We start from the raw sequence: 20,996 nt of genomic DNA, 5'->3' as shown, positions 1-20,996 counted from the left end.
CCTCTGCAGACAGGAGACAGAAACAGGCCCAGAGCACTCAGCAGGCCCAGCTCAAGTGTCAGCCCCTCTCTGTAGCTTCCCTGATTAACTTCCTTCCTTGGTAGATCCCACATTCTCACCTTCAGTTGCTTTTTTATTTTTAGAATTGCCTGTAGAATATACCCAAGCTCCCCACTTAATGTGGGGAGACCTCAGGCCAGTTTATGAATCTCTCAACCTCTGTTCCTTTATTACTTTTTTTTTGGGGGGGGGCAGTTACCAGGGATTGAACTGAGGGACATTTGATAATGGAACCATATCCCCAGCCCTATTTTTACACGTCTCACTGAGTTGCTTAGCACCTTGCTTTTACTGAGGCTGGCTTTGAACTTGTGATCCTCCTGCCTCAGCCTCCTGAGCTGCTGGGATTACAGGTGTGGGCCATCACACCCAGCAGTTTCTTTTCATTTTTTTTTTAATACTTTAATTAATTAATTATATGGTGCTGAGGATTAAGCTCAGGGCCTCACACATGCTAGGCAAGCGCTCTACCACTGAGTTACAACCCCTGCCCAGTTTCTTCATTTTTAAGATCCTTCCTTACAAGGTGGATACAGAATAAAATGACTTAAGACCTGTGTGGTGCCCACCACACCACCCGGCCATGTTCAGGATACAAGAAGTACCTATGCTCTCCTTTTATGGCTTGAACATTTCCTGCTTGTTTGAATCTTTACCTTTTTTTTTTTCTTTTTGCAGTACTGGGGATTGAACCCAGGGGTGCTCTACCACTGAGCTACACCCTAGGCCCTTTTGATTTTTATTTCAAGATACGATTTTGCTGAATTGCTCAGACTGGACTTGAACTTGCAATCCTTCTGCCTCAGCCTCCCACGTTGCTGGGATTACAGGCGTGTGCACCCCACCACGCCAGCTCTTCTTTACATTTTTGAAGACCTGGCTTTCTATTAATGAAAAATCAATTTTACTCGGTGTCCTAAAAAATATTTGGAGACAGGAAGTTTTTCTGTGGACTGACTATCTAACTTAATTGTCTTTAATATCCAGTGGTTTTGTAGGACTTAGGGTTAGGGTTCAGTTAGACCCTCTACCCAGGTAGAAGGTAAGATCCCAGGCAAATCATGCTCTGGAATGTGGACCAAGGTGCTCAAGAGAGAGAATGAGGGGTCTGCTCATGATTAAGGCTAAAACCAGAAATGACATTAGGGCCCCAGCTATGGGCTGGGCATTTGACCCATAGAATCTTCTTTGATCCTCATATGAAGCCTGTGAGGGTGGAACTATTCCCATTCTACCAATGGGAAAGTGGATGTTCAGAGAAGTGTATGCATTCACTCAACAATATTCCTTGAGCAGCTACTATATGCCAGGTGCTGTTCTTTTTTTTTTTTTTTTTTTTAAAGATAGAGAAGAGAGAATTTTTTTTTAAAGAGAGAGAGAGAGAGGACAGAGAGAGAGGGAGACAGAATATTTCTTTCTTTCTTTCTTTTTTTTTTTAAAAAAGAGAGAGTGATAGAGGAGAGAGAGAGAGAGAGAGAGAATTTTTAATATTTATTTTTTAGTTCTCGGCGGACACAACATCTTTGTTGGTATGTGGTGCTGAGGATCGAACCCGGGCCGCACGCATGCCAGGCGAGCGCGCTACCGCTTGAGCCACATCCCCAGCCCCCAGGTGCTGTTCTAAGAGCTTCAGCGGACCGTGAATGAAACAGACAAAAATCACAGCCCTGGTAGAGCCGAAGGCAATAGAGCAATAAACAAGGTAAAAAAGTCAAGATGTGGAGCATGTGAGGTGGTGCTAAGTGCCTTAAAAAAAATTAAGCTGAGCAGGAATTAGGGAGTTAAGGGAAGGCTGCAATGTGGTTGAAGGTGGTCATGGAAGGTCTTGTGAAGAAGATGACCCTGGAGCAAGAAAGACATGGAGGAGGTGTGGGGGTGGCCCTTGTGGATAACTCCTTCAGAAACTTGCCTGGAGTTACTAGGAACTGACGGGTGGGCACTGGAGTTATCAACTTTCAAGCAAGTGCTCTCATTTCAACAAGAGAGTCAGTCTCTCTCTCCCTCTCTCTCTCCTGTCTTGGGGAATCAAACCCAGGGCCTTGTGCATGCTAGGCAAGTGCCCTACCACTGAGCTATACCCTCAGATCAAACCTCATTTTCCAGAAGCAGTGCCACCGTCCTCTGACAGGGATTGTGCATGTGTGCGCATATGCACACGTGTGTGGCACCCCGAGGTGTGCTCTGTGTGTCCAGGAACGTGCTGTGTTGACCTCGGGCCCACCCCATGAGGACCAGAGCTTCCCTACTACACGTTGCAGGAGCTGAGGCTTCACTGTTGGTTTTCATGGAAACTTGGCAGTTTTTCTAGTCACTTCACCCTGAGCCCTGCACCACATTCCAGCGGCTTTATTTGTGTGCCTTGGAACCCTGCCAGGCCTGGGCCTGGTTGCCATGGTGATCTCCCAACTCTTTCCAGATACTTCTCAAAGATGTTGCCCTTGGGCCTGAAATAGTTTTAGCCTGCTGGAGGACCAGCCCTGGCCTAGTGAGACAACAAGGATGGGACACCCCTCCACCTCTCTGGCTTCACATTTGCACAAACTGCAGTCTGGGTCAGAAAAGTTCTGGGAATCATGCTCCTGCCTGCCCTCACTGCCTCCGTTTTAGGACCAGAGATGGTTTTGCTTAGATGGGGGGACCTTCTTTCAGTGGTTATATTTTGGTTGTTATATTCAGAGCTTGCAGAAGAGAGCCTGTTAAAAAAACATTTTTCAAAAAGCTCAACTTCCTTGATGCAGGCCTCCAGTCAAACACCCTCTTTAACTGCAAAGTTCAATGAGTTCTGACAACGCATAATGTGGGGACCGACCACTACCCTCAAGGTATGTGGCCTTTCCATTTTGCCGCAGTCTGGCTGGGCACAGAATCACGAGCCACTCACAGCTTTGTAGATTCAAACAGCAATTCTTTATTCCTGAACTCACACGGCCCTCTACCAACACGTTCTGGGGAAATCCAAGTTCTGCCCGCAAAATTCACGTACTCCACCAGGCTTTGAATCCCAAATACTTTCTGAATTCCACGAGAACTCAACAGGAACTCAGGCCGCAGGATACGCCCTATTCCCAGCAGGAATAACCTTAAACCTGGAACCGCCCTAAACCCAGATTGTTCTAAACCGGGAACACCCTAAACCCAAGGAGCGGGATACTCCCTAAAACCTGATCTGCCCTAATCCAGTAGGATCCTCCTTAAACCCAGATCCACCCTGGTCCTTGAGCAGGGTCACCTTTCTCAAACATACATGCAATGTCACTGCAAATGTCCAAGACAAGTCCATTTCCACGAGTCCTTCCTCTAAGCAACATGGGGTACGCTGGCAAGGAAATTTCGATGCGTCATTCCTACTTGGCAATGGCTCTCAGCACCATTTCCCATCAGGTGCCCCATTATTCCTGTTAATTTTAGGGCTCACCCCCCTCCCCCACCCTCTCCCACCCTCCCCCACTCCCAGGCAAACCCTGATCTGTCATCTGTCATCACAGGTTAGTTTCAACTTTTCTAGAAGTTCACACAAATGGAACCATCTAGTATGTGCCCTTCTGGACGTGCTTCTTTTGCTTGGCGTGTTTTTGAGATTCGTCTGTGTGGCTGCTTATAGGAGCAGTGCATTCCTTTTTCTTCTTGTTTTTTTTTTTTTTTTTTTTCTGGGGGTAGGGGGATTGAACCCAGGGCCTGGAGCATGTGAGGCAAGAGCTCTACCACTAGGCCACATCCCCAGCCTTTAGTTCATTCCTTTTTATGTCTGGGTCCACTAGGGAGCAACCAAAGTGTTTTTCCTTGTTCTTTTATTGATGGGCATTTGGGCTATTTCCAGGTTTGGTTATTACAAATGTTAAATAAAAATGACAGGAGGCCATTGTTTGGGACTAAGCCCCAGCAGACTGGGCTAAAAATAAAAATGGAGTCATTTGTAGACAAGTTCCACTAAACTGAAACCAAGCTGCTTCTGAGAAATCAGGATTAGAGAGATAATAACCCAATTTCCAAAACAGGGCAATTTCAATTGGTGCCATAATGAAGTTCTCTCTGCCTTAATCCTTATACCAAAAGATAATCTGATGTAACCTAATGTTAATTAAAAAGTTGTGTTTCTGTAGCTCTGTCTCCCTGTCCCTGCCTGAAAAGGAAAGTAACGACCAATCTGATTTTTTGTTCTTTGTCGGTACTTTCTTCAGTCCTTTCTGTCTACAGCCCAACCTCCTGCTCAGCTTATTGGAACGATTACACTGTTTTCTGGAAAAAGATGTTACCTGCATATAGAATTGAAAATAAAGTCCATTCAGATCCTTAAACTAAACAGTTGCAATTTTGTCCTTTGAGAGAAGTAAAGTTGCTCTGTACATTTGGATGTAAATCTCTGTGTCAGCATATCTTTTCATTTCTCTTGGGTTATACCAGGAATAGAATGGCTGGGTCATATGGTATGTTTAATTTTATAAGAAACTGCAGAACACCCTGTTCAAAGGCAGCATTGATTGCAATTGTTTTTTTCTTTAAAAAATTTTATAGTGCATTATAATTATACATGATAGTGGGGCTCATTTTGACATAGTCATAAATGCATATAACATGTGCATTTCTCCAGTTCAGTTCCCAGTACTACCACTTTCCCTCCTCACCTTTCTCCTCCATCCCCTTTCTTTACTCTCATGGTCTTCTATTTATTTATTTATATTTAATTGATGCATTATAGTTATATATATAATTGAAATGCATTGTGGTACATACATGCACCTAGCATAACTTGGTCAACTTTGCAATTTTTTGAGGGGGGGGGTACCAGAGGTTGAACCCAGGGGTGCTTTATTACTGAGCCACATCCCCAGTCCTTTTTATGTTTTTATTCTGAGACAGGGTCTGGTTGAAGTACTTAGGCTTGTCTCGAATTTACCATCTTCTTGCTTCCAGGCTCCTGAGTTGCTGGGGTGACAGGTGCATACCACCGTGCCTGGCTGCAACTGGTTTTGGAGGGACTGGAACTACTAGTTTCAAGGCAACAAGGAGAGTGGGGTCCTTTACCAGTGAGCACTTGCCTGCCTCTTTGGGAAAGACCCGAGCGCCTACTGGTAGCTATGGAAACAGGTGAGGTAAGAGTCAGGTGGGGCCCTGGCCACAAGAAGTCGTGCTCAGGGCCATGGTTAGATCACGGGGAATCAAGGAGACTTTGGGGAAATGGATAACCAGTCCCCTCATGCTTTGAACATAGCCCTTGTTGCTCTGAAATGGACATGTTTGTTTCTCTTCTTCCTCTCCTCTTCCCTGATCTCTCCTCCCTAATCTTCCCCTCTCTAATTTCAGGGGGATCTAGTGGGGGGAGGAACATGGTTGTTGGGGGAGGGATAAGCTTTTCAAAGCCCTGTGTTGGGGAGTGATGGGGAGAATCACAGCTTCTGGGACAGGAGTCCCCTGTGTTTCTCCTCTGCTAGCAAAGCAATAAAACTTCTCTTTCCTTTTTATCAAAGCCCTGCCCTTGTTATAGGATTGGCACTGGGGACAAGGACTGAGCTTTCAGGAACAGTTTCCCAGGATCAACAAGTTTCTAGGGTGGCTGGCTGGTCTGTTCTACTCCTCACTTTCATTTATCCACTCTGGTCCAAGAGAAAGGAAGCAAATGCATGAATTAGAATAACAAAAGACAGATTAACAAGAGAAAAACCCAACAAGTTCATTAGCATGAGCCTTGGGTACCCCACTGGAGCTCCCCAGGGGAGTGACTCAGAGGGGCAATTAGGACTGGCCTTAGAGAAAAATGAGACCAGACAAAGGAAAAGAATTTTGTAGGAAGGGAGCCCTGTGGGGGAGCCCAGGGAAGGTGAGGTTATTGTTTGTTGTGTACATTTTCCGTGGATTCTGCCTCTGGACCCATAAGAGTCTGGAGTGATATCAGTGGTTAGCTTTAGCCTCACAAGTGGAGAGGAAAGGAAGAGCCTATGTAAGTTTAGGCTGCTTTTAGGCCTATAGGGGAGGGCAGAGAGCTTTTCTGCGACTGCCACTGCTCAGTGGCCCTCAGCTGGAAATGGTCCTGTGTGAGAGTGGCGCATGCCATTCAGGGTGGCCTCTTCTGCCTGCCACTCTTCATTGGATATGCTCATCTCATTGAATCCTCACAAACACTTGGTGAGGTCTCTGCTCTTCCTTCAATATTTGAGACAGAAAAGAGTTTTTTGGATTGTCTATTCAAGAGGCTGCTCTTCAGGAGAAAGGGCAACAGCACTGGAGGGGAGACTGAGGGGTTGGCAACACACACACACACACACACACACACACACACACACACACACAATTGATCTGCACAAAGTCACACAGCCAGATATGGATTTGAACTCAGTTTCTGGATCGCAGTGTCCTCTATTATCTCACTCTTGGAGTGAAGGGGACTTGTCCCCGGTGCTGGGGTAAGACCCTGACCTGTATGTGCCTTGAGGACATCCAAGAAAAATATATTCAATAAAGGAAGTTTGATCTGGAAATAAAATGCGAAAATGAAATTGAAATTTGGGAAACATCTGTAACCTGGGCTGGCCTACAGTAAGTATGCCTGGAGAATAAAGGTCATGGAATTTTACTGGGAAAGAGAAAAGTTCCCTAAGTGTGGGCCATCACTAGGTAAAACGTAGAATCTTAAAACCTACTGTTTTGTTAGGTCGGGATTGTGAGGCAGTGACAGGCAGATGCCCTGTACAAACAACCCGCTGTCTCTCGTGACAGCTCCTGTTAACGGGCAAATCAGGTGTAAGGGAACCTCTCTTCCTGGTCTTTGCCAGCTCTGTTTGGTTAGGGCTTGACACAGGTGACTCCATTTTGAATCTAACAGCTTTCCCAGTCTGCCAAAGTCTGCTTAAGAAATTAAAATTCCCAACCAACCCGTGTGTCGCGGCACAAGCTTATAATTTCAGGGAGGATGAACAGGAAGATCTCAAGTTCAAGGCCAACCTGGGCAATTTAGCAAGACCTTGTCTCAGAATAAGACAAAAAGGGCTGGGGTGCAGCTCAGTGGTAGCGCACTCCTGGGTTGCATCTCTACTATGGGGTGGCGGGTGGTGGTGGCGGTGGAAAGGCTCATTGATGTCCCTGGTGCTGAAGCACAGTCTGTCCATTGAGCTCCCTCTGGGTACGGTGTTAGTTTTATAATTTTCACCGTTTGACAAATAAGCCACATGAACAGGGAGAGAGGAGATGGTGACGGTGTGGTCCAAGGCTTTAGAACTGGAAGTGGCCCCAGATAGGTTAGGCCAAGTCCTTCATCCCTTAGAGAGGAAGAAATGAGGACCAAAGAGGGACAGTGCCACCCCTTCAGCCCCTGGTTCTGTCTATTTTGTTAACTGGCATTGTAAAGGTAAAATTTCTAAGCTGCAAAATCTTGAGTTAAAGTGTAAAAGACTAGGGCATTGTAAAGCTTCTAGATTACAAGGCCTGGGCTAAAAAGTAAAAGACCATTGTTAGAATTGAAAAAGTCTATTGTTACAATTCCCCTGCTATCCCCCTGAACCTGTAATCTCTGTAAAGTTGTTAGGACAATGCGGGAACTGCCCAGTAAATATCTCCATTGATTCCCTGGTTGTTTAATAGCTAAGGGTTCCAGGTAGCATAGCACGTAAGCATATAGGCCCCAGAACCAATCAGTTTGAATGTGTACCCCACTTAGAAGTGACCAATCACCCCTGCCCAAACTGTTCCCGCCAATGAATGGACTAATCATGTATCAGAATTGTTGTTCAATTTTCCCGCGCCTTATGATGATTTGTTCTGATGTATGCAAAGCCCCCCACCCTCTCCAAAAAGTGTACTTAAGCTCTGCTTGACCTCTGCTCTGGGCTGCTCTCCCTTCTTGAGTGAGCACAGAGCCCTAGTGCACTGGAACGGATCCCTAATAAATCCCTCTTGCCATTGCATGGAGCTAGTCTCGTGTGGTCTCTCCTCCAACGTTTCGCCGGACCCTTGCAGCATCTACATATTTTCCAAGTCTCCTCTGTGAACTTCTTCCATATGTCCTGCCTCTGGATTTTTCTATTTGCTCCTTCTCAGTCCCCTGCTCAGATGGCTTTCAGAGCCATTGGTCATGTGGATGGCCTGTTTCGTGCTTGTCACTGATAGACTGGGAGCTCTCTGAGGACAGGGACAATGCCTATTATTACTTTTTTGTTTTAATGGTTAAAAAGAGTGTATTTAGAATTAGACAGCTGGGCTCAGTTTGGATTATCTCAAGTTTGCTGGAGACATCTAAACCTTCATGATCAGCAGCCACTTGAACCTCTATCAGGCCAATGGGCCACTTCAATGTCATTCAGCTTCTTCACAGCCTGTCTGATGTGCTGCTTGTTGGCTTTGACATCTGCAGCAAACACATGTGGGTTTTGTCTTCTGTCTTCTTACGGCTGATCTTTTTTTTTTTTTTTTTTTGGTACCAGGGATTGAACCTAGGGCACTTAACCATTGAGCCATATTCTCAGCACTTTTTATTTTTTGAGACAGGGTCTCACTAAGTTGCTTAGGGCCTCCCTAAATTGCTGAGACTAGCTTTGAACTTGCAATCCTCCTGCCTCAGCCTCTTGAGCTGCTGGGATTACAGGTGTGCACCGCCATGCCTGGCAGTCAGGGGGATCTTGAGGATGGCCTAGTGATCAAGCTTGTTTCTCTTGGGGGTGCTTTTCTGAGGGTACTTGGGCTGCCTCCAGAGCCACAGTATCTTGGACCACCAGAAGAGGGATGACATGCAGATCTTTTTGTGGTTGAGGAGGACTTTCAACACTGCCTCTTTGGCCTTCAAAGCCTTTGCTTTCGCTTTGGCCTTGGGAGTCCCAGGAGATTTCTTCTTGGTTTTTGGTGCCATCTTGGTGAAAAGGCCTGGCTCAGTTTTGATCCTAGTCCCCAGCACAGCGCCTGGTACACAGCCAAGTGCTGACTGAAATTGTTTTGTGAATGTAACGCACATCTGTAAACATTCAAACACATGGAAAGCGTGTCTCCTTCTTCATGGTTCCCTTTCCACCTCCTATTCAGTCGATTGTGGGACCTTTCAGATTTTTCTCTGTATATGCAAAGCCTTTGTCACGTTACCCATCTTTACAAACATGAGACTCATGCTATAGAAATGATCCCGTAATGTGCTTCTGCAAAAACGTAACCTTCTCAGGGTCTCTGACAAGGCCTGAAATTTAAATTGATGTAGACAATTTAACAGCAGAAAAGCCTTCAGATCCTCCTGTGGACACAGAAGTCCCTACATGAAAATGAGGATTCCAAGAAGTAGTGATATCCTAAATTCAACAAAGAGGAATTGTAAAAAGTATGACGAGGAAAAAGGCCCGAGCTATGGTGTGATGGGAGAAGTGAGATTAAGGTTGGCTTGATGAGGTCTGTTTGTACAGATTTCTCCCAGCCCCAACTCCCTGTTTCTGGTGATAAGAATATTTCTTTCCTTCTGGAATGTTGTGTGGGGGGCCACTTTCACACGGGGAGCTCCATCTGCTTTCAGGAAGGAAAAAAAGGTCAGAGAGCCCTTCCTGCGCCTGTTCTTTGCAACTACCTTTTAACTCAAAATAATCCTGATGGCAAAATATATTTTTTTTTGGGGGGGGGTTGGGGGAGGGGAGGTGTTCTGCCATCTTCATTTCTCTTTCCCAGTGAACATTATCTTGAGTGAATAAAGTGACTTATTCTTTGCATCAGTTATCTACTTCTGTACAATAAGGCCCTCTCAATGGTGGCTTATGACAGCAACTACTTTATTTGCTCAGGATTCTGTGCGTCAGCCATGCACAGCGGGCAGGGCGGCTCTTCTGCTGGTCTTGCCTGGGATCACACACACACACACACACACAGAGGCTGTTAGGAGCCTCGGCTGGGATGAGTTTTTGCCCCACATGGTCTTATTTTCCACAAGCTAGCCTGGGCTTCTGTGCATAGCAGGGCAGCATCCTGGGCTTCTCTGAGGCCCTGGGACTTTTCAAGGACAGATCCTAAAGTGTATGCCATTCTGAGGGACTTCTCCAAAAAATAAATAAATAAGTAAGTAAATAAATAAAAAGTAAAAAAACTGTTGCTGGGCACTCTGACACACATCTGAAATCCCAGGGATTCAGGAGGCTGAGCCAGGAGGATTGCAAGTTTGAGGCCAGCCTCAGCAATTTCGTGAGGCCCTAAGCAACTTAGTGAGACCCTGTCTCAAAAAAAAAAAAAAAAAGAAAAGAAAAGAAAAGAGCTGGGGATGTACCTCAGTGCTACCAGTTCTGGATTCGGTCCTCAGTAATACACACACACACTCACACACACACACCACACACACACAAACACACATGAACCCAGGGCCTTCAATGAGGCCCATGCATGGAGTGGCCCAAAGCTGGAACTCCAGGGGCCTCCTGGCACATCTGGTTTTCTCTGCTCTTGGACCCTCTGTGAGCCTTTAAGTGTTTTCTTGTCGTTCTTATTCTCTGAAACTGGCCAGGGAATGGCCGGGAGCGGGACTCCTTTTCAGTGATCAAGACCCAAGCTCCCTGCCCTTTCCTGTCTCAATTCTGAGGTCACAAGCAAGCTTATTCAACCCTCATTCTTCTGAATTCATTGGGACTGTAACTTTATGTCCTGAATCTTTCAGGCTTTAGCTTGTAAAACTCAACCCAGCCCCCTTTCCCCACAAATATGGTCTCGGCTGTAAATTTCCAAGGTCTATTTGAAACAAAGAATGGACCCTTTGTTGCCCTGGATTCGCCATCACTTCTGGAGGAAGTTGGCTTCCAAGGCCCAGCTGCTTCTCCAAAGGGTGCAAGGACTTGGGAACCAAATCTATAGGGGGACACCCCTGCCAACCAGAGCTGCTGATTCACACAGAGTGAAGGATGTGGACTTGGCTCTCCCCTGGGGTTCCAGTTTCCCAGGCAGGAGATGGATCCTTGAAGCTCAGCTGCAGCAGGATTGTGTTCTGGGGGAGAGAGGACAATGGGAGGGAAGGAACTTGCCCAACTGGGCTCTGAAGGAGGGTGGGGAGTGGGGGGTGGGGGGTGTGGCGCTTGGGTGGGATGTGAGCAGAGGCTCTCTGCAGAGGGTGTGGTGGTTACCCAGACCCCTTGGGGGTGGCTCCCAGTTGCACTCGGGGAGGACAATGCTGGGCGTGAAAGCCAGTGCAGCTGTAGCACCAGGACCCAAGCAATGAAGGCAACCCAGTGCTGGCACGGACTCCCCCCGGCCCCCAGGGCTTGGATCCAGCCCTGGTTTCTTGTTGTGCACGTCAAAGAGGCCAGCTCATAAGGCCTTGAAGGAGCTCACAAGGCCTTGAAGGATTTGTGGTGTCTGTTTTCATATTATTTCAGCCTGTAATGGTCATGTGGGGACGCCCTGACCTGCTTGGGTCTAATAAGGTTCCTGGTTGAAGGCTCATTATGAGTCGACATGAACCACCTGTTTTCCCCTCCTCCTTGCTCCCACCTACTAGTGGCTTTCCATTCTATCTGAAAGAAATATATAAGTATGAGCTGAGATAATAAAGTCAGATTCCCCCTGGATGAAGGACCTCGGACTCCTGTGTCTTTTTTAATCCCGACGTCTCCCGCCGGACTCGGTCTATTTCGCCGAACGCGTGCGGCAGGTGGAGGTTCTACCGAGACCGGAAAGCGGAGGTAAGCGGACGGGACTCACCTTCCATAAGAGAAGGGGGAGAATTGGAGACCTTCCATAAGAGAAGGGGAAAAGAGACCTTCCATAAGAGAAGGGGAAAAGAGGTGCGCACCATGGGTAACTCAGCAGCTAAAGTTCGTCTGGCCAACGAACTCAGAGAGCTGTTGAACACACAAGGAACAGGAATAAAAACAAAAACTGCAACAGAATTCGTTGAAGTTATTGCCCAGGCATGTCCTTGGTTTCTGACAGGGGGATTTCTTAATAACAATGATTGGGATCAGGTCAGATGTGATTTACAAAGATTGTTGAGGGATCAAGGTCCGGAAAGTATCCCAATCGCCACTTTCTCTTTTGGAGACTGGTTAAAAATGTTTTGTTAATAGATAAAATAAAGATTAAGGAACAGCTTGCAAAATGTGAACAAGTCCTTAACCAGGTCCAGGAAGAGCAAATGGCAGAGTCCTTACCCCTTTCCCATTATTCTTTCATATCTCCTTCTTCATTCTTAGATCCACCCTAGCTGCTCTCAACCCTGCCTTCTCATCTTCCCCCTCCCTAATAGGCCCACAAAAAAGTCTTAACTGACCTTCTCCAAAATATTCACCATGGCTTATTTTAGGATTTTCAGCAAAAGAATCTCTACAAAAAGGTTCAATGTAGATAAATTTCCTATTTTCATGTTACCCTGTTTTATTTGGCTACTGTCTGAAAAGATCAGCACTCCAGGCGCTAGACACTCCCTTACTAGTTTTTCACAAAAATATGTAAACAAGGCCTCTGGCCTTGAGCTGGGCTTCACAGTGCCTAGTACATTTCTAAGATAAGGGAGTTACTAACTGGGCTCCTTGGTAACAGCTGGCAAGAGGATGAACTGGAAAGGGAGATAGAGGAACTGGAGGGTCGAATAAAGAAGTCAAGATTTAAAGCACCTATGGCCCCAATCCCTGTTGCGCTCCCTCCTTATGTTTCTTTAGCCTTTAAAGATATTAAACAACTAAAGGAGGCAATTACTAATTACAGACTCCATGCCCCCTTTACATTGACTCTCCTCGAGTCTTTCTCTGCCAATCAGCTGACACCTAGTGACTGGCAACAGCTTTGTAGGGCTGTGTTGTCCTGAGGGGATTTTTTGTTGTGAAAAAGTGAAAATCAAGAGAGGTGTCCCGAGCTAGCCCGAGTCAATCAGGACGCCGGCTTCCCACGGCGTAACCTTGAAATGTTAACAGGCTCGGGACAATATGCTATCATAAATCAACAAATTAATTATGATCCTGGGGTCTATGCTCAGATAGCTACAGCAGCCGTTCAGGCTTGGAAGGCTCTACCTATTTCAAATGCTGAAACAAAAATTTCAAAAATTACTCAAGGACCCTCTGAGCCTTATTCTGACTCCATAGCCCGATTGATGCAGATAGCAGGAAAAATATTCCCTAACTTGGAACAAGTCATGCCCGTCATTAAACAATTGGCTCTTGAAAATGCAAATTCCTATTGCCAAAGTGCCATTAAATCTACCGGAGCAAAGAGTGTTGATGACATGATTCGAACTTGTAAGGATATTGATGGAGCTCATATTACCGGACAGGTTTTGGCCGTTACCCTCAAAACGGGATTGTCAGGGTTTAATGGTAAAGGAGCCCAACCCAAAGGCTGCTTCCGATGTGGGAAAGAGGGACATATTAAATGAAATTGTCCCGAGGGGGATAGACGGGGTCGGGAAGGCACACCTGGTCCCTGTCCCCGATGTGGCAAGGGGAATCATTGGAGCAGCAGGTGTCGCTCCAAGTTTGATGCTCAGGGACGCCCACTGCAGCCGGGAAACGGGGAACAAGGGACCGCCCTGGGCCCCGGAAGCCAGAGTGTACGGGGCGGTCCAGAGACAGAACAAGCTGCTACCGCAGTAAGATCTTGGCCAGGCGGGGAAAAATACAGACGAAATCAAACAAAATGCAATCGGCTAAGAAAACTTGGGGAACTTTTGCCCTGAAAATGGGCAGCGGACTCCATGTTGTTTGCATCACCATGGTAACCATGGGGTGCCTGGCCGGAAGAGCGGCTTCCTGGTCCTACCTCCCACACTTTTGCGGGCTTCCGATTGGTTCTTCCACAGTCACTCAGACAGGACTTCTAGTCCCACCTTCCAGCCACTAACCTGTACTGCTGTGTTTCAGATTTCTACCGGAGCTGCTCAGAGCCTGTATTTTTAAAAAAATGCCTACCTGTAAATGCTAACGAAAGATATCTTTTTCAGACAAAATTTAATTGTACAAGTTTCTATGTTACAGTCCTAAATTTAAGCTAGTTCTAAGTTAAATAACCTGACTTTTTCTTTATAGTTGTGTTACTAAATAATGTTCTATTGATGAGAGATATCAAATATGCTTCTTTATATTTTACTTTTAATTTTGGAGGTTATGAGGATGCATTTGCTCGCCACAGGAACAAGCCGGCAAAGTTCCTGTGATGACCAAAAAATCCTTATTTTCATTGCTAACTATAAAAATAAAAATGTATACTCAAGGATCTTATTTCAGTTACATCAAGTGACGTCACATAAAAGAGTACACTCCTAGTTAAAAATAAATTAAAATGGATCCAAATATTTTAAGGCCACGTGGTTACATAAAGTTAATACAATTATGTTATGCTCTTATTCTTAATATATATATTTTTTATATATTTAGATAACCTATATTTGTTAATCTATAAATTAATTAGCACATGCCTAATTGATTAGTTAATATATATTTGCCTAATTGTTTTTCTTCAACAGGAAACCCATAATTTATGTTTTATATCTACATTTATCAGATACTCTGCCTTTTCAGTTACAGATATTTGAGATAAATGTGTTTACTATAAATTTGCTTTTAAGTGAAAATACAATCAAGTAGTTTCTAATTCTCAAGGTTACTGTTTAAACTTATAAGATGATAAATTATTATAATTATTTCTACAAAATATCTAAGGGTTTTAACTATATTTTCATTGATATTTCTTATCAAAGTATAATAATTTGTTTATAGATTCTAAGGTTTTCAGAAATTGTTCCAAAGTATATTTTTTTTTTAAGAAAAAGATGCTTCAACAAAGAAAAAGCACACATGGATCCCAAAAAGAAGAAAGAAATCATCTTTGGGTAAAACAAGGTCTTTATATTCATTTTCCTAAAAAAAAAAAAAAAAAAAAAAAAAAAAGGGAGAGAAAGATTTTTATATTGGTATCTAAACAGATGATGTAAAAAGTTAGAACAATTAAAAAAGAGATTTATATATACTAAACTGACTATAATTAATTTAAGGGTATTTCAGGTTATTTTCCTAATTTAACTATACTAATGTGAGCAAAAATTTTGTCCATATTTTGATATGATAAACACCTATTAAAATGTAAGTTTATTTCTTTAAAGAAAGATCCTTATTGCCTTATAATTCTTACTGTTTAAGATAAAGATTAATTTTGGTAAATAAATTCACATTGTTGATTAAACATTAAGTATATTGAACTACTAACTTAAACCCCTGTATGACCTTTTGAGAGGAGACCCCTCAACCACCTCCCTGTGAAAACCTACTCCAAAAGCCTTGAAGGCACTCAGGTTAATAAAAACAGCCCCACAAAAGATGCAGGTTACCCAGATAGATTATTCTATACCCCTATCATTTATAATCCTGCCATCAAAATTAACTCCTACTGGAGTGTTTTGGCAAACAGGTCCCATCTATTGGGTCCATCTACCCGCTTCTAACTCTCGGGTGATAACTCCCTTTTATGAACTAGTGATAAATCTGATCTGGAAAGCCAAATATTTGGGTGATGCACTGTTTGGAAAAACTTTTGACATTCTCATTCAACCTTATACCCAGGATATGATTTTAAAATTACAACAAGAACATGATCTTTGGTGTCTTTTTCTTTGTAATTTCAAAGGTCAAATTGATAATCACTTTCCCCGACATAAACTTCTAGAAGGCCTTAAAAAATGTCCTATTGTTTTTCCTAAAATTATTAAAGGGGAACCTATCCCGGGGGCTCAGACTGTTTATACAGACGGAGCAAAAGGGGGATTTGCTGTTGTTTTTGATGGATCTCAAGTAATTCGACACCCTGTTCCTAAACTGTCTGCCCAAAGATCAAAAGTTGAGGCTCTAATTATGGCCCTTAAACTTTACAATTCTACCCCACTTAATGTGTATACTGATAGTCTCTATGTTGCCAATTTAGCCTTAGTTATTGAAACAGCCCCTTATATTGGCAGGCAATCTACTATCATGGAACAATTACAAACCGTTCAGCTTCTTGTTTGGGCTAGACGAGATCCTTTATTCATTGGACATATCCGAGGACATTCAGAGCTTCCTGGGCCTCTGGCGGAAGGCAATGCTAAAGCAGATGCCACCACTCACAATATGGGACCGCTTTTCGGTCTCCTCCTTATAGTTGCTGTAGGCCCCTGCCTTGTCAAGAGATTGACACAATTTATTAAAGACCAAATTAACATTCTGACTTCTAAGCCAATACAGGTTCATTATCAATGCCTACAAACCAAGGATGATTTTGCTGAAGTTTGTCTCCTACCGATTCGAAGATGATTTTTTCTACAATGATCCCTGTTTCATGCCTTCCTCCTTTCACCCTCTTTCTTCTTTATTTTATTATTCCTCTCCTCTGACTCTATGCCCTGTTGAACCGGAACCAATTAAAGACCTAATAATGACTGGCTGAATAGATACCACCGAATGCCTTGGCAACAACAAGCTGATCTTGTAGTACCCAGAGAGGGGCAACTTTCACGCTTGCACTGCAACCTAAGACAGGGGAATGGGGCCTCCCCAAAGACGGGTAAGCAGTGTAAGGGCAGTGAACGACCTAAGACAGGGGCTACTTGATTCCCTTTGATGTGCAACAAACAAAAGAGGGGGAACTGCTGGCACGGACTCCCCCCGGCCCCCAGGGCTTGGATCCAGCCCTGGTTTCTTGTTGTGCACGTCAAAGAGGCCAGCTCACAAGGCCTTGAAGGAGCTCACAAGGCCTTGAAGGATTTGTGGTGTCTGTTTTCATATTATTTCAGCCTGTAATGGTCATGTGGGGACGCCCTGACCTGCTTGGGTCTGATAAGGTTCCTGGTTGAAGGCTCATTATGAGTCGACATGAACCACCTGTTTTCCCCTCCTCCTTGCTCCCGCCTACTAGTGGCTTTCCATTCTATCTGAAAGAAATATATAAGTATGAGCCGAGATAATAAAGTCAGATTCCCCCTGGATGAAGGACCTCGGACTCCTGTGTCTTTTTTAATCCCGACGTCTCCCGCCGGACTCGGTCCATTTCGCCGAACGCGTGCGGCAACCCAGCCCCCCTGCCAGCAGCCCACGGGATGAGCAGAGTCAGACATAGAATTGGCAGCAGGTGGAGATGCTGATGGCAGCTTGTTGAGGGCCACAGCGGAGTCGGGGATGACGCATGGCATTTTGCCAGAAGAGAGTGGTTGAGAGGTGATGCCAGCGAGCCATTGAGATGATAATGGTTATGTTTTTTTTTTTTTATAAAGAGAGAGGAGAGAGAGAGAGAGAGAGAGAGAGAGAGAGAGAGAGAGAGAGAGAGAGAGAATTTTTCAATATTTATTTATTTATTTTTTCAGTTCTCCGCGGACACCACATCTTTGTTGGTATGTGGTGCTGAGGATCGAACCCTGGCCGCACGCATGCCAGGCGAGCGCGCTACCGCTTGAGCCACATCCCTAGCCCCGATAATGGTTATGTTAAGCTGTGTATTCAATTGTATATTAGACCTTTACTGTCCAGCGGCTCTTGCTGCCTCAGGCGCCCACTACTTTGGAGTTCCCCCTTGAGTTCTCTCGGTTTCCGAGAGTGCACGTGTGGAATGGGAGAGAGTTCCCGGGGAGCATGTGTGGAGTGCTGGTGGAGTTTGGCAATAAAGAGTTACAATTTTGAACCTACAAGTGCTTGGTGGTGGCTCGGTTATTTGTGCCCAGCCAGACTGCGGCAGCAGCTCATGGCAAGAATAGAAGTTGGCTTTAGACAGGCAGGTGGCCAGGGCACGTTCAGTAGCCCAAGGATGGGGGTCTAGAGTGAAGGAACTAAGAACTAAGGACTAAGGATTTGGCCTTGGGGTAGCTTCCAGCTCTTCCCTGGGAAGAGCCAGCCCCACTTTGAGTTCCTGTCTGGAAAAACTCAAGGTTGTCAAAAGAATTGATGGCTGGTCCTAACCAGAACCTAAAAGAGGCCCTGACTTCCTTCAGAACTTGTGTGAGTGGGTTTCCAGTTGAGAATCTGAACTTTGTCCCTCTGAGATGCTATCTCCTACAGGACCTGAAGGCCATTCCTTTGAAGTATGTAATCCCAGTAGCTCAGAGACTAAGGCAGGAGGAATGCGGGTTCAAAGCCAGCCTCAGCAACTCAGCAAGGCCCTGAGCAACTCAGGGAGACCCTGTCTCTAAATGAAATACAAAAAAAAAAAAAAAAAAAAAGGGCTGGGGGTGTGGCTCAGTGATTAAGCATCCCTGTGTTCAATTCTTAGTACCAAAAGAAAAAGAGTGAATTTAGGATTCAGAGAGAAAAACAAAATAAAAAAGTATGATTTTTTTGATGTGAAGTTCAATAATGAGTAGGAATAAGTATTGCCTTTCCCCCTGTCCATGGGGGATTGATTTACCCATTGAAAAACCAGCCTCTACCTCAGAGCAAAGCCTGTCCAAGGAAAGGATGTGACCCTCGTCCTTGGAAAGACCCACAGAGCACTCCTAGGCACATACCCACCTTGCTGAGTTGTTTATCTACAAATAACAGGAGAGATCTGCTACACCAGGTGTCCCTGACTCAGTCAGACTAGGTAAGGACCCATAGCAACCCCCTAGCAGCCACCAATCAGCATGAGACAGGGAAAATACCTGGGATGCCAGATGACCCTCCCAGTAGTTTATGGTGGTTGATTACTACATGGGAAACCATGTAGTTCAGCATGTACACCCCTTGTGGCCTAAACCAATCAGTTCAAACGAATCCCCCTCTTGTACTAACCAATCACCCCTACCCAACTTGTTCCCACCAGTGAATGTGCTAACCATGTTTTGGAGTTGTTTTATGATTTTCCCAAGGTGTGTGATGATTTGCTAAGAGATGCTATGATGTATGTGAAGTCCCTGCCTTCCCCCAAAGAGTGTATAAAACTGCTGCAAACCCTGGACTCAGGCCTCTCAGCTTCACCAGTTGCTGTGTGTGCATGGAGGACCGAGCTAGCTTGCAATAAACGCCTCTTTGCTGCTTACATCGATCTTGGTCTCTGGTGGTCTTTTGGGGGTCCCGAATTCGAGCATAACACCATGACCCCATGCAGACACCAAAATCTAGTCCTTTATATAAAATGGTGTCGTATTTGCACACGACCTCCTCACATCCTCTAGAATATTTTAAGTCATCTCTAGGTTACTTATAACACACAACACAATGTAAGCACTATGTAAATCGTAGTTATATTGTATGGTTTAGGGAATAATGACAAGAAAAATAATTAGTACATGTTCAGTGTATATGCAATTTTATTTTTCAAATATTTTCAATCCACAATTGGTTGAATCTGCACACGGGGGACCTATGGATGAGGAGGGCCAGCTGTATATAACCGTAAAAATCAGAGCAGAGGCCCCCTCCAAAGGGGATTGACTGGCAAGTGGCATGAAAGTTCTGGTTTGTTTTTAAATAATCCTAATCTTGTTTGGGTTTCCTTCATTGCTTTACTGCGGTATGTATTTGTTAAGTCTCACTAAACTGTTTACTTATGACCTGTGTATTTTCTGCAGGTAAATGACACTTCAGCAATAGTTGTAAAAGAAGCAGTGAATCTCCGAGTTCTAGATGTGCAGCTAGCGGGATTGCCAGCTCCTTTCTTTAGAATCAACCCTGGAGAAACTGCAGTTACCAGAGGGAAACAGGTTCTGCACCAACAGGAGAGGTACAGTTCTTTTCCTGTGTTGTATGTTTTATTTATCTTTTGTCCTTTAAAACTGTATCCAGGGGCTGGGGATGTGGCTCAAGTGGTAGCGCGCTCATCTGGCATGCATGCGGCCCGGGTTCGAGCCTCAGCACCACATACAAACAAAGATGTTGTGTCTGCCGATAACTGAAAGATAAATATTAAAAGATTCTCTCTCTCTCTCTTAAAAAAAAAAGAAAAAAAAAGACTTTTTAAATAAAACTGTATCCAACTATGACAGTCCCCCCCCCCCCCCCCCCGCACTACTCATGCAACGTTAATGTGCTTTGTTTTCTCATCACTTCCAAAGTAAATTTTATTTCTAGGCTCATCTTTTTAAACATAATTGTTTACCTTGTTGGCACGTTTAGGCTTCTCTTTGGCTTTATGCTCACTGACGGTTATGAGGTTCACAGAAGAGTAAAGAACTTTGTGTATGTGCACAGGTCACAATGACCATGCACTGGAGCTAATGCCTGTTGGTGGAGGGAAGGGTTGACATTCTTTTTTACTGAAGTTTTTGTTTTTTTTAAGTTTTTAATTTTGTATATCTAATAGATTTTGAAATGAAAGGGGAAAGGCTTCTTTATATATAAGATTCTTGGGTTTAAATATAATTCATTAAATGTAGAACATAGAGATCTACTTTGTTCTTTTTCTATCATTGTAATATTCCATATTCTGAGTACACTATAATTAGTCAACCATTCCCTAATTGACAGCTACTTTAGTTGATACCAGATTTAATTTTTCTTTCTTTTTTACTTTTTCTGTTTGCTACACATTTCACAAATTACATACCTTTTAGGGTTTTAAATATTTTTTCTTTTTGTGTGCTGGGGATTGAACCAGGGTCTTGCCTGTGCTAGGCTAGCTTGCTTTACCACCGAGCCACACCCCCAGCTCTCAAATGCTTTTTAGATCTGTTGAATCCTTTGTCAATTTTGCATCAAGTTTGCAGGACTGAGTCCATCCGTGGAAGAAACCTGAGAAACGGTCTTGGTCTGCAGTCTGGGCAACTGTCCATTTTCATATAATCGCCAACCTCTTCTGGTTGCCTCAGTGAGACAACTCAGTGAGATGGGTCAGGTTTGCTGAGGCTGGCTTTGAATTCATGATCCTCCTGCATCAGCCTCCCAAGCTGCTGGGAGTGCAGCATTACCAATCACAGCTTCAAGATTTTGTGACCTAGGCCTATTTCTGTGGTTAAGTTCAAGCGGGGGACCTTGCCTGGCCAGCCAGCTGTTTGAGAATGTCTTAAGGTTAATGAGCTGACTTTTGTCATCATCTTGGTTAGGCAGTTTCAGATATTTGCATTTTGTTGCAGA

General features: G+C 44.4%; 1 long non-coding RNA gene across 5 annotated transcripts in view; it reads left to right on the top strand.

Annotated features, from left to right (window-relative positions):
* The window catches only part of LOC308656321, a 90,137-nt gene that overhangs the window by 459 nt on the left and 68,682 nt on the right, over nt 1-20,996 (top strand). For all 5 annotated transcript variants that reach the window (XR_014023695.1, XR_014023696.1, XR_014023697.1 and 2 more), the window contains exons 2-4: nt 1,563-1,992; nt 4,972-5,150; nt 19,496-19,647. This is a non-coding gene — a long non-coding RNA (uncharacterized lncRNA). The remainder of the gene's footprint in view (nt 1-1,562; nt 1,993-4,971; nt 5,151-19,495; nt 19,648-20,996) is intronic.

Source organism: Spermophilus citellus (assembly GCF_964194105.1).
Source record: "Spermophilus citellus genome assembly, chromosome: 9".
Lineage (NCBI taxonomy): Eukaryota > Metazoa > Chordata > Mammalia > Rodentia > Sciuridae > Spermophilus > Spermophilus citellus.
The sequence above is the reverse complement of the archived record's forward strand: the minus strand, read 5'-3'. Positions and strand labels throughout refer to the sequence as shown.